Source organism: Myotis myotis, unplaced genomic scaffold, assembly GCF_014108235.1.
Source record: "Myotis myotis isolate mMyoMyo1 unplaced genomic scaffold, mMyoMyo1.p scaffold_m19_p_9, whole genome shotgun sequence".
NCBI classification, from domain to species: domain Eukaryota; kingdom Metazoa; phylum Chordata; class Mammalia; order Chiroptera; family Vespertilionidae; genus Myotis; species Myotis myotis.
In genome coordinates this window covers 507,401-518,155 of record NW_023416401.1, presented here as the reverse complement: position 1 = coordinate 518,155, position 10,755 = coordinate 507,401, and the positions used below count along the sequence as shown (strand labels likewise).

General features: G+C 56.2%; 1 long non-coding RNA gene across 1 annotated transcript; it reads left to right on the top strand.

The window, feature by feature from the left end:
* The first annotated feature begins 4,243 nt into the window (after positions 1 to 4,243).
* LOC118663837 lies at positions 4,244 to 10,260 on the top strand. The gene is made up of 3 exons (XR_004970155.1): positions 4,244 to 5,588; positions 8,708 to 9,601; positions 9,705 to 10,260. It is a non-coding gene; the product is annotated as an uncharacterized LOC118663837 (long non-coding RNA).
* The last annotated feature ends 495 nt before the right edge of the window (positions 10,261 to 10,755 follow it).

The window sequence follows — 10,755 nt, the reverse complement described above, 5'->3', positions numbered from 1 at the left end:
CCGCCCGCGCCCGCGCCCCCGAACCCCATCCAGTTCCCGGGCCGCCCACAGCGGGTGGCAGCCAATCCCCGCGGAGGTGGGGGGCGGGGTCCCCAACACACACCCCTCCCCGCCCCGCCCCCCGCTGCCCAGAGCCCCGCGCGGAGGTACTGGGTGCTCGTACCCTGCACCCACCCTCGGCCCGGCGCTCACCTCTGTGCCGGGGCCCGGAGGCCCCGATGGAGGCCCCGATGGAGGCCGGGGGCCGGGACCCGAAGGTGTAAGTTATGGAGACGCTGCTCGAGCGCCTGCTGCGCGCACCGGCGGCCTTGCCGCCTTCCCGACGGGAGAAGCCGGAACCTGGGCCCGGCTCCGGCGGCGGAGCCGCTCCCCCTGCGCGCTGGTTCGGGGTCTGGGCGGGGCGTTATGGAGACAAACGGCCCACAAATTACTTTTGTTTTTCTCTAAACTTGTTTCTTGCCTCCATTTTAGCAATATCGCCAACGTGGTATCACAGTCAGGATGATGGCCGGAAATGGGATCTTAAACCAGCGGTTCTCAACCTGTGGGTCGCGGCCCCTTTGGGGGTGGAACGACCCGTTCACAGGGGTCACCTAAGACCATCGGAAAACACATCTATAATTACATATTGTTTTTGTGATGAATCACCATGCTTTCATTGTGTTCAACTTGTAACAATGACATTGGGAGTCACCTCAACATGAGGAGCTGTGTTAAAGGGTCGCGGCATTAGGAAGGTTGAGAACCACTGAAACCCCTTTGTAAATCATTGTCGTTCGCAGGGTGCACTTGATCCATTCCGATTTGGAGAAGATTTGCCACTGAAATGGTTTTTGAAACTTAAAGCCATATTCAGGTTTGGAGATAACCCATGAATTTCAAATATCATGTCTGCCATTATAGCGGAATCAACAAAATAAATTAACACAGGAAAGATTGCAAATGAACCCAATTGTATCAGGTACGTTGCTATCATTTGTTTTGTGACTTGTGCCCTCGCACACAAGCCCACACAGTATTCCCAACAGTCACAGATTCAAGTTTAAAGGCGTCTCCATGTCACTTACAAATCCATGCGAACTCGCCTGTGCATCTGGAGCCGCAAATCCCCTGAAGACGCAACAAAGGGGTGACTGTCCCCCTGGGAACGCCCCTTAGAAATGCAGGAACCATGGCATCCATGCAGTCTGAGAAGGATTTGACATGTTGTCCCCCCCCCCTTTTTTTTTTAATCCAAGCACTCTTGGGTTTAAAATAGCGTTAGTCTCCAGTATCCTCATCACCACAGACCTTCATGGAGCAGGAGCTGTGACGTGGTGGTGTTTTAGGGCATGGAGCATGAGGGGAGGAGCAGTGGTCGCCATGAGGATGGTGCTGGGTGTTTTAGGTGCCACAGAGCAGCACTGAGAGTGAGACCCGAGTGGCAGAGGCCCGTGTGTCCTTTAATACGTGTATGTACGTGCGTGTTTTCTCGGCCACTGATGCAGGCTCCGTACCGGCCACGCGGCTCACGGGCTCTCGCCGCCAGGGAGCCCTGGCCACACACTGCCATTGGTCACGGGAGCTGGCACCGTGCCCAGCGCTCACAGCTGCCTGAACTTTGGATCTGTGGAACCATCCACCCCACATCGTGAAACAGCCCGGTCAGCGTGGGAGGGAAGCCCAGAGAGCAGCACCAGCCGTAGCCCACGGCCTGGACTCCCCCAGCAGCAGGAGGAGCCGGCCCGACCCTCTGTTCCCATTTCCGAGAAGAGGGAGAACAAGTCAAGGAACCGAGGGCACCGGGGGCAGTGTTAACGCTTGTGCCTGGGGCCCTGCAGCCGACATGGCCGAGGGGTGAGGAAATCAAAGCACCTTTGTGGTCCTAGAATTGTCTCAAGAACCTAGCACGTCCGCCCAGCTGGCCCGTGTGCTCAGTGGTTGGGCGTCCACCCACCACCAAGAGGTGGAAGGTTCAGTCCCTGGTCAGGGCACATGCCGGGTTTGGGGCTCGATCCCCAGTGGGGGCCTTGCAGCAGGCAGCCAATCAATCGTTTCTCTTCTCTCTCTCCCTCTAAAAATCAATAAAAATATATTTTTTAAAAAGAACCTAGCACAGTTGGTTATGGTTACACAGACTCACAGACTTACTGAAATCTAACTGTTGAGTGATTGGGGTGAGGTCCAGTGCAACTGCCCAGCACCCCTATATGGGCAGTGGGGGGGTAGTGAGGGGCAGTAGGGGGCAATGAGGGGCAGTGGGCAGCAGGGGTGGGGGCGGGATGTGGACAGAGGATAACACTGCCACGAACGGTACAGACATGTGCCAAATCCGCTTTAACCAGATACCAGAACAATCCCATGAGCAGCAGCATTGGGGACAGTTTCAAATATTTGCTCTGTGATAGGGACGCAACGAAGATCGAGACGCGGGCCTCCGGCCTGGGGATCCTGGAGGGACAGCGCAGGAGCCAGTGGTTACACTGGACGGCTGCCAGCAAAGGTGGGCCCTGACCTTTGCCCGGCTCTCCTGGCAGGTGGGAATGAGGAGGGTGTTTCCTGGCGAGATGCTAATGGCAGATAAGGATGGACACTGAAGAGGCCCCTGCACTGCCTGCGAGAGGAGGGGGATCTAATTGTGGACGTCAGGGTCCCGCACCCTTGACTGTGTGAGTCTCAGCACCTCCAGGGCTAATGCCAGCACTTGGCTCCCGTCCAGTCCTTACCCAAGAGCTTCTTCTGGAGGAAAAGGGGAGAAGGGAGAGGATGGAAAGGAGAGGGGGGAGGGAGGGAAGGGAGGGGGAGGGGAGGGAAAGAGAGGAAGGGAGAGGGGGAGGGGAGAGGAGGGAAAGGAGGAGGGAGGACGGGGAAGGGGGGAGAGGGGGAGGGGAGGAAAAGAAAAAAGAAGCTCTCCAGTGAAGGAAAGAACGGATTTCCTTTGACACCGCTGAGGGTGTTGTCAGCATTCTGCGGTTTTCGTGAGATTTCAGTATGAAAACAAAACTGCCGTCTAACTGATCAGTGAAAAGGCTCAGACGTGTATGGCCTTGACACGCAGACGTTTTAAAGTGAAAATGCTCTGGTCCAAGTCACAGAAGCAGGAACCCGAACTGGCTCAGGAGCCCCCGATTTTGACTTATGAAGGGGTTTCCCCAATGAGGCCGCGCCGGGGTTGCAGCAGAGAGGCCCGTCTCCACCTCTGCTCTCAGCACTGCCAGGCGGTGCTGGTGGCCTCGTCCCAGGTGGGCCCCCCACCCCCCATCCCAGGTCAGCGGGGAGCCCCTATATTCCCAGGCGTTGCTTCTCCAAAGCTTGACCACGATCCCAGAATCGAATCTCATTGGCTTTGACTGGCCTGCCTGTGCCCAGGTGCTCACTCTTGAGCCAATCACTGTGGCTAGAGGGCGACCCGTCGTGAAGATTCAGCCAATTGGAGCCTGGCCTGGATCAGGAGGTGGAATCTATTCCGTGCAAACCCCAGGGCTGTGAGTTCCAGGCGCCTGAGGAAGAGGGACCTGGGAGTGGGTGTCGGACATGCTGGCCTCTGCCTGGCCCCCCGAACCCCATGGTGAATTTGGGGATGACAGTCCCAGGGCCTGTAAGCAATGCCTCCCCTGGAGGAAGCTGGCAGCGTGAGGTTCAGTTCTGTGATGCCAATAGCCAGGCCCTCGGGGACTTTTTGTAAACTGCGCTGCCAGGTGAAGTGAGTGCAGGTTCCCGAACGTCTGAACCCCTAACAGGGAGGAGAGCGGGGACCTGACTTCCCTGCGTTTTCACGTCACACGGGCTTTGCTGGCTGCTCAGCCTTCCACTCCCCTGAGTGCGGGCAGAGGCTGCTGACCGCCCTTAGTGGACCATCCACGGCTGACGGAACACGGCTGGTCCTGCCCTGCTCTCCTCGGTGGGTCACGAGCTGGCCTGGGGGGTGCACATGGGGACCCACAGCGTTCACCTGGCTCTTCTCCAGCAGGAGGGACGATCCCTCGGAAACTCACTGCCCCGCGATCACCCTTGTGTTTGGATCCGGGTTTAAGTTTCTGTTCGGAGCCGGAAACCATTCCCTCCGGGTAGGACACCCCCCGCAGGCCTCTCCCCAAACCAGACGCCCCGGCACACGGTGGGGCTGAGCATGGGGGTAGCTCTTTGTTCCGCAGCTGCCTGGACCCAGGGGTGCGACGGGGAGAGGGCCTTGGCCTCCTCTGGGTGCCTGCCTCCCGGGGGGGGGGGGGGGGGGGGGTGAGGTGGTGAGGCCCTGCCAGTCCTTGATGGAGGCGTCTTGAGTGGAAATATGGGTCGTCTCCTGCCCTCAGAGGGTCTCTCTCTCTCTTTCTCGCTCCTCTGCGCCCACCCATCCCCTTTGCCTTCCTTCCTGCACCCCTTCCCTGTAACCCACCTCCTTGCTTCTCCCTGACAGTTGCTGCTCCCAGAGCCACGAACCCTTCTCCTTCCTCCAGAAATAAGTCTCCCTCCCCCGGCCTCCTCAGGGTGAGCACGCCCTGCAGCTTCCTGTGACCGTCCCTGTCCTCCTTCGCGGTCTGTGGCTCTGAGGGCCTCATGGCTCTGAGGGCGAGGCCGTCTCTGGTTTCAGGCTGGGCCTGCCCGGGCCCCCGGGGAGGGACACAGAGCTCCGGGCTGGGGACGGGGTGGGGAGAGGTGTCAGAGGCACGGAAAGTTCCGTCCAGGCGCTGTGGCTTTGCTCGGCGTGCGTCTAAACCAAAGCATCCTGCCGCTGTGGTGGAGTTCCGTCTTGAATTCCCATTTTTATCTAAATGAGAAAGTTATCTGCCTTCTATTCGGGTGACGTCATTTCTTACAACAATCCTGGGCTGATCATGCTAGGACACCGTGAATCCTTTGCAACATTAACAACCAATGCCCCGGCCCAGTTCTCTCTAACCACTAGGCTCTCCCCGGCCCAGGAGGAGGAGGGCTCCTTGCTGGTGGCCTCACCACCTACGTGGACCTATTTTGGGTGGAAATAGCAGCAGCCGTGGCATTGGCTGCTGGGGTGGATCTGTTTCCAAATCTCAAAGTGGAGTCAGATTCCCTAGGACTGTCCAGAGCGACATTGTCAACCTGTTTCATCCCAGGGCACACACAAGCTCTTACGAAAATTCGGCGGCTCACCAAACGTACATGTTTTTGCTGATCTAACAAAAAAAACTATAATTCTTATCTATTCACTGTTGATCTAGTGGCTGCTGACATTTGTTCTTTGACAACCGAGGGGAAGAGAGGCCAGTGCCCGTGAGTAAACAGTCAGGTGCTGCGTGTTTTAGCTGTCCTTGCAGCACCAGGTTGAAAGTCGCCGGCCGAGGGCGTGCCGTCGGTGCCCAGGGCCTGCGTGTAAGCTGCGTGGGGAGGCTGAGCTGCCCGGGGGTGAGGAGGAAGTGGGGCGAGGGGGATTGGGCCCGGAGGCCAGGTCATAGATTACGGTGCTGGTTCTGCACTTGGCCGTGACTTTGTGGCCTGCAGCGATTCTACTTCCCCTCTCAGCCTCCGTGTCCATTTATAATATGGAGAAAATCAGCGCCTTCACGGCAAGCGCATGAGACAGCAGCAGGAGAAAGCGCTCACACGCGGTAGCAAGGCATTACCGCGTCTGCACGGTGAGTTTCTAATAGTCCTTAATCCAGCGGCCCCTTCTGCCCACATGCTTGTCGTCGGCAGTGATATCCAGCTACGGGAAAGCCTGTGCCATGAAAGCCCAGGTGGGGGGATTCGCTTAAACCACTTCTAATATCAACAGTGCACGTTGGCTGTTATCACTCCAGCCTGGGGCGCAGCGTAGATGTCCTTCGGAACGTGTCCAAAAAATTCAAAGTACACATATCCAGGTCTTAGAATTCTTCGTCTGGTTCTAACTCGTTTCCGCTTTAATAACCCATTAGTATGTTCTGACACGGCCTGGAGGGTTGGATAAGGAAATCGATAACCTGGGGCACGAAGATGTTTAAATGCCTCTTCTACGTCCGGCGTGCGTAACGTGTTTCCCAGCCAGCTCTTGTCTGTCTTTGCAGTGAGAGGGCATCACATGTAGAACAATGCTTTATTCACAAAACCCTTGTGCTTTGATCCGGGTGTAAGTTAGCGATGCTGCCCTACCCGGTTGGGCTCAGTGGATAGAGTGTTGGCCTGCGGACTGAAGGGTCCCAGGTTCGATTCCAGTCAAGGGCACAGGCCCGGGTTGTGGGCTCGATCCCCAGAGGGGTGCATACAGGAGGCAGCTGATCAATGATTCTCTCTCATCATTGATGCTTCTCTCTCTCTCTCTCTCTCTCTCTCTCTCTCTCTCTCCTCTCTCTCTCTCTCTCTCCCCCTCCCCCCTCCATTCCTTTCTGAAATCAATTTAAAAACAACAACAACAAACATATAAGTTAGCAATGCCCATGATCTGACCAGGACTCAGCACCACTCAACTCCCCACGGTCACTTAGGGAACCAGGTGAAGGGAAAGTTTCTGTCGGTGCAGGAGACGCACCGAGGTGTTGCCTGTGCGAACGCGTGGACGTGCGGAGCCGAGTGGGCCCTGCCTTTCACGGATGCTTGCTGAGCGTTTCCACTGTCAGACAGCGGGATACAAAGTGCTGGCAACGTTTGGACAAGCAGCACGAGGCCTCCCGTTGCTGCTTACGAGACATGGAGCCAGACACGCTCCCTGTGGGTACTAAGCCGTGTGGCCTTGCCTCTCAGTGTTTCCGAATCGGGGTCACTCCCGGATTGACTCTGTAAATGCCACGCCAAACCTAACACTTATGAACTGGTAGTCACTGGCTTTCTGTGAATGTGTCGATCTTTTTACACCTTCAGAGTTAGCGTATGAGCCACCCAGGACACCTGTTACTAATCTACAGCCAGTCCTTGATTTTTAAAAAAATATATTTTTATTGATTTCAGAGAGGAAGGGAGAGGGAGATAGAAACGTCAATGATGAGAGAGAATCACTGATTGGCTGCCTCCTGCATGCACCCCACTGGGGATCAAGCCCACAACCCGGGCCTGTGCCCTTGACCAGAATCAAACCTGGGACCCTTCAGTCCGCAGGCGACGATCCATCCACTGAGCCAAACCGGCCGGAGTGCCGGTCCTTGACTTTTGAGCTCCAGAATAGCATTAACCAGTCTGAGTCATCAAAGGTAGCCAATCACTATTTTTTATCACATTCCTACTTATTTTCAAAAGAAGATCCATGGTAACGGAGAATGGGAAAAACATTGGGAATAAAACTTTGAAGATAATTCCAGAAGAGGAGGCTGACTGTCTGGAACCAAGGACTCGGTTAAATCATTGATTCCTGACGATCTTTCTCAAGGTCCTTGACCGACGGAGCCAATCCCAGGCCTGAGGTCAGCAGTTCCTAGCTGAACCCAGGCCAGGTGGACTGGGCACCAGGCTGGCCCGGACTCTGCTAGGCGAGCCCAGATGAGAGCAGGCAGAGAGGACTGGCTAACGATGGCATTGCCCGTGAGGCTGGTGGAGGGCCATCGGGCCATGCAAGACACTGAGCCTGCTCTCACGGGGTAAACTTCAGTTAAGAACACGGTGTGAGGAAGGCAACGGCTATACCTCCAAGTTCTCTCCCTGTTTCGATGAGTTCCAGAGCTGCAGAACCCCAAAACTGGATGCAATGAGAGTGTAGACAGGAGCAGAGCAATGGCGATGGGCCAGGGACAGGCAGAAAGGCCCCGGTGCCTAGCAAGGGGCAAAATGGGAAAACAAGACCCTCGCCCCAGGGTGACCTTCCTCCCCGGCACGTCCCCGGGCATGCAGTTTAGGCCCCTGCCCCTCCCCCCTACAGACAACATCGAGGCCTCAGTTGTATTTCGGCTCCAGGCCCAGAAAAGCAGCAAAACCTGACAAGTGACGCTCGGCTGCCTCAGGACCAGCTGAGTTGAGTAGTGACCCGGCCCTGGCGCCGACCAATGAGTGGAGACCGTGACCCTGAGAGAACACCCTGAGAAGCTGATGGGTGTTCTGCTGAGACCCTCCCCTGAGACCTGCCCTAAGAGCCCCACCTGCAAGAGGGAGAGAAATATGCTCGGACGACGGACCCAGCGAGCCAGCTCTCTCCAGGGAGCACGCCCCGGTCCTTCCCCACAGGCACGTATCCCCCAGCCTCTAAGGGACCCCTGAGACTTGCCACCAGGGGAGCAATGGGTAGTGGCCGCTTGTCCTGGGCTCACCCCTGACCCCGTCCCCACGGCCCCCTTTTCTCTGACGTCCCCGTGAGCCCAGCCTGGGTTCTCCTGTTGGTTCTCCTAGGCCAGCGGTCGGCAAACCGCGGCTCTCGAGCCACATGAGGCTCTTTGGCCCCTTGAGTGTGGCTCCTCCACAAAATACCACGTGCGGCGCACATACAGTGCAATTGAAACTTCGTGGCCCATGCGCAGAAGTCGGTTTTCGGCCTGGGCGAGTCTATTTTGAAGAAGTGGCGTTAGAAGTGGGGGGTGTCGGTCAGTCGGGCGACGGGAGACGTGGCGCGGGGGAGGCGTGTGCGATTCATGCCGAGTTGAGTGAGCCGGTCGGTCAGCAGTCTCATTGTGCAGTGGTTAGTGCTAGTCGTGTCCGCAAATCGCGTACGGGTGACAAAAGTACCTACTCGAAGCATAAAGTTACCTGTACTTTTCCAACCAGCTGCAAATCCTACAGGTATTTTCGTCATCAATTTAAGAATTGTAATTATTTTGTGTTGGTGGTTTTATTATTATAAAATGAAACATTTTTTTAGGTGCCCTGTTTGAGATGGCTACAAAGAAGGAGCAAAGAAAAAACGGAAGATGAAAACCATGAATTTAAAGTTGAATTTAAAGTTGAATGTACCTACCTATATAGTTTAAGTTTAAAAAATCTGGCTCTCAAAAGAAATTTCCATCGTTGTCCTGTTGATATTTGGCTCTGTTGACTAATGAGTTTGCCGACCACTGTCCTCGGCCTTCCTTGCCTGCTGTCCCAGGTAGATCTTTGCTGCCCTCGTGGGCCCCGACCCTTTGGCTCCGTCCTGTGTAGCCCTTCCCTTTGGATATCCCGCCCCCACCTCTTTTCCTTAAATAAACTCAGTTTTCTGTCATCACCGCCTGAGATGGCTGTTTACCTGCCCGCGCCAGCACCACCGACTTCCACCTTCCACAGACGTCATTGCATAAGAACCCTCGGTCCTGGACTCCACTCCGGACAGCCCTGTTCCCCTGGACCCAGTTGCTTAACCTCTTTCAGCTTCTGTTTCATCATCAACAAACACAAATGACGATAAAGTCCCCGCGGACCTCCGGCGGCTGTTGTGACAACGGGGGCCCCCGACACCTACGTGTTCCGTGGGGTCCCTGCCAAGTGAACATGAGGGGCTTCTTGTTGAAAAAGTACTAAGAAGGTCACCATGGCAACAGCAGAGCCTCAGACACGTAATCCTCAGCTCTCAACTCACCTGAGCTCCAAGTCCTGCCACGGCAGGCAGCCGGGGAGGATGGACAGAGACCGGCTCTATTATGAACCCCTCAACTATGTCAAAGGGCCGCGGAGAGCCGCGGGGAGCATCCGGCATGGTGCCGGGCGTCGGCTGGACACAAAAGGGCCTGCGCTCGAGCTGGTGTGGAAGGCGGCCGTGTGCTCAGAGGCCAGGCTGCAGGTGTGTGTGTAAGGGTGGGCTGTTCTCCACAATCCCCGGTTCCCGGGGGCAGGACGGTCCTGTCTAACACGTTCCCCGTATCCCCACCGCCGTGCCCCACCAGCCTGACCCTCCCCGTCCACCGGGCGGAGCAGACCCGAGGAACGACGGGAGATGCAGCTTCAGCGGAGCCTTTATGATAGAGTCACACCTACACGGCGGGCACCTGTCGGTAGACGCGTCACACCTCTCCTGTGCACAGATACTACAGGACTGTAGCTGTTCTTGGCCAACCTGACATCAACACACATCTCTGAGCCTGACCCTCCACGGAATACCACAGAAACACTGCAACGTCTGGTAGTACCAGGGTTTTTAAGAATGGCACATTTCATCTTAGGAAATTCATTCTGGAAACCTTTCCTTTGATTCCGTCTCTTGTCCATTTCCCATGAAAAGGCCTTTGATCATGTCCTCAATTTGCAGCAGTATTTTAACCTCAAAGACGAGCTTAACCCGTGCAAGGAGATGCGTGGTGAGAACCTGAAGTGATGTAACAGTTTGGTTCTTCTGGAAGGCATGCTGTCTCGTCAGGCCACTGATCACAGAGAAACCCGGCATTTCTGAGCAGCAGGAGCGTTCTCAGGACCAGGGCCCACCTTCCTAAGCTGGTGGCAGGATGAGCCGGGGGCGGGGGTGAGGCGGGGAGGGGGAGAGGGGGAAGGGTGGTGGGGGCAGTGGGGTGGAGGCAATGTTGAGGAGACAAGAAGGAACCGGGAAATGAATCCAGGCTCCTGCCACTGTTGCAGCAAAGCTCTTCTTTCTCTTCCCCCGTTTTGCTCAGAACCCGTGTGCACAAGGTGGTTCACCCGCATGTTACATGGGATTAAGAGGCTGTGGCCCGGCCGGCATGGCTCAGTGGTGAGCGTCGACCTAGGAACCAGGAAGTCACAGTTGGATTCCCGGTGAGGGCACAGGCCCGGGCTGTGGGCTGGATCCCCCGTGGGGGGCGTGCAGGAGGCAGCCGATCCATGCTGTCTCTCATCATTAATGTTTCTCTCTCCCTCTCCCTTCCTCTCTGACATCAATAGAAACATATACTTTTTTAAAAAGAGGGCTGATGCGGCCTGGGAGTCCGCTCCATGCTGCCCCAGGGGCACGGCCTGTCCGGCCAG